We start from the raw sequence: 3250 nt of genomic DNA on the forward strand, positions 1-3250 counted from the left end.
GGGTTGATTCCTGGTTATTGAAACATGAAAATAGTCTTTGCTAATTTCTCTATTCCTTAGGCATGACTATAGGGTCATCAATTCAAGCCAAGGCAAAGATACACTAATTAAATCTGAGGAACTAGGTCAAGTTGTGACTGAGTTAGTAAAGTTTGGAAATAAATGGGAGCTTGAATAACACAAACGTAATCATGTGGGAGATTGAAGTTGTCAATATATATGTAATATTCTTAAACTTAGAATACATTTCACATATTTCAAACTCATAAAAATGGCTAGTCACTTTTAACAGCTTTATTGAGGTGTATCTGACATGCAATAAAGCACACATATTTAAAGTGTAAGATATAATACAACCCCTGCCCCCACTGTCCTCAAGCAACTATTGAAGTTTGAATATTCTTGAATTTTATATAAATTGTAGTTTTTTTGTCTGCATCCTTTCACTCAGCATAGTAATTTTGAGACTAAGCTATGTTTTTGGTAGGTATTATATTTCATCACTTTTTATTGCTAAGTAATACTTCATTGTCTGTATATGCCAGTTTACTTATCCATTCATCTGCTGAGGGACATTTAGATTGTTTCCAGTTCTTGGCTATTCCACAAACAGCTGCTATGGAATTTTGTAGACGATTTTAGGAATGGCATAGTTAGATCATATAATAGGTAAATGTTGAAATGTTAAGAACTGTTTTTCAAATTGGCTGTACTATTTTATCTTCCCACTAGCAGAGTGCAAGCGTTGCACTTGTTCTTAATCCTTACTAACACTTGGTATGATGAATATTTAATTTTGGTCATTCAAATAGATGTGTAATGGTATCTCACTTCTCCCAGTATTGACAGAACCCGTGTAGCTGTGTAGGAAATGAATCATGTCAATGGTTGCCTCTCAAACTTTTGTGATTGTCCAAGGTGCTGTCTTGTAGTTGAAGGTCTGCCCAAACATGTTAGTGTGCCTAAAGCATGGGAAATGTGCATGTGGCTATGCAAGCTACCAGAGGACTATTAATTACCTTCCCCTTCATCTCCCTGAGTCAGGCTAGTTGGAAGCCAAATCTTAAGGAAACAGCTGGGAAAGTCAGGATGTTAGCTATGCTGTCTAGCACCTACCAAGGAGAAACCAGGAGTTGAGTGTTTTTTGCCTTCTCATTCTGTGCTCCAGAGGAAATAGTCACTGGGAGAGCCCGTGCTCCCAAAGAGAACAACCAGTTTGTTTGTGTGATCCCGGAGGATCTGTGAATGCTGAGATCCATCAGCTCCCAGATAGGTGATTTGGGAGTTGGTCTCTTAAGTGAGAGCTGTAACCATTGGGGTACTAGATATGTGAACAAGCTCCTTCCAGGGAGAAGCTGGAGACTAGGTTTTACTGTTCAAGTGAGCTGGTGGAGACAATGGGGGATGTGTCTATCAGCTCTTTCAAGCTTCCAGGAGGATCCCAGTCATTTCTCATATGCCAGCTGACTTGAAGTTGTAACCTCAGGAAGCAGTTGGGAAAGTTTGCATTCAAATGTACTCCAGGGAAAAATGGGAAGAGGGCATTTTTGCCTGTTGCACTGCGCCCTGAGTGGAGTAGGGTAGCTGCAGTAGTGTTATGTGCCTATTTGAAAACCGATGTTCTCCCCTGATTAATATGGTCCTGTGGGACTCATGAATGCTGAACTTGGTTGGCTATCAGGGCTAGGTGATTTGAGGGATCATCGCTTGAGTGGCAGCTACAAAATTTGGGGAGCTAGATATGTGGACAAGCTTCTTCCAGTGAAATACTGTGACCTGGTTTTATTGTTGGAGCAAACCAGAGGGAGAAGGCGGTGAGAGTGCCCACTGGCTCTTTTGGACTCTGGGGAGTACCACAGTCAGTTCCTAAATGCCAACTAATTGGAGACTCCAATTAGTAGTTGGTAAAGTGTACAGTCAAACCCCCGTCAGGGAAAAACTGGGAACTGTGTGTTCTCTCTTCTCTGAGCCAAGGGGTGATAGCCATGGGAAATAACCATGTTCCCATTTAATGACTGCTTTTCTGTTTGCTATAATCCTGTGGGCCTTGTGATTGCAAGCCCTGTTGGCTTTCAGAGCTATATGACTTGGGGCATGTTCCTTAGGTGGCAGTCTTAAAAGTTGGGGTGCTATATGTGTGATTCAAGCCCTTTGCTCCTCAAAGTGGAAGTTTGGGGGTTCCTTCCCAAAGGAACCTTGTAAGGTGCTGTGTCAAGGGTGAGATTTAGGGTGAGATTATGTCTCAGCCTTTTCTACCTGTTTGTATGTGGGTATCTTTTTATTCGTTCAATGTGTAGGAGTCAATTCATTTTTGGATTTCTCTCAGAGGGCATAGCTATGTATATTCAGCGCATCTGTGGAGGAGGGAAATTCAGGCACCTCCTATGTTGCTATCTAGGGGATATCCTAGTCTAAAGCCCTTTATTAATTTCTGGCTCTGCAAGATGCTCCTTATGCCCAAGACCTGGGAGAATACCATGTGAACATGAGGACAGAGATTGGGGTGATGCCTCTCTAAGCCAAGGAATGCCAAAGGTTTCCTGCAAGCCAGCAGCAGCTAGGTGAGTGGCATGGAACTGATTCTCCCTCACAACCCTGGGAAGGAACCAACCCTGTTGACATCTTGATCTTGGGCTTCCAGCCTCTAGAAATGTGAGGCAATAAACCACACAGTTTGTGATACGTTATTGTGGCAGCTCCTAACAATTTTATAAAGAACCCAAGACCTGGGTGCTGGGTGCTTGTTGCTACTGAGATGTCATTGTTTCTAAGCCCTCTCAGTGTACAGGCTAGGAAATATATGTATGTACACTCACTCATATATGTAACCAAACATCTGTGATTGTTTCTGTATCACTTTTTAAAAAATATATTTTCAGTAGGCATAGAATTGTAGATTGACAATTTCAGCACTTTAAAGATATTGTTTACTGGGGAGAAACCAAGATGGCGGCATAGGTAAACACCGGAGATTGCTGCCTCGAACAACCACTTCAAAAATACAACTAAAAGACGGAACGGACATCATCCAGAACCACAAGAAGGCTGGCTGAGTGGAAATTCTACAACTAGAAGGAAAGAGAAAAGCATACCAAGACTCAGAGGAGGCGCAGTGCGGAAGTAAAATACTAAGGTGCGGAAGTGCATACAGAGCGGGCTGGCGGCTGAGGGCGCGGTTGTCGTTTTCAAACTGGAGGGAGTCTCAGGCTCTGAGCTCCAGTTCCGGGCGAGTCTCTAGGGACCCAGACTC

The sequence above is a fragment of the Myotis brandtii genome, unplaced genomic scaffold (genome assembly GCF_000412655.1).
Source record: "Myotis brandtii unplaced genomic scaffold, ASM41265v1 scaffold154, whole genome shotgun sequence".
In the NCBI taxonomy this organism is placed as follows: domain Eukaryota; kingdom Metazoa; phylum Chordata; class Mammalia; order Chiroptera; family Vespertilionidae; genus Myotis; species Myotis brandtii.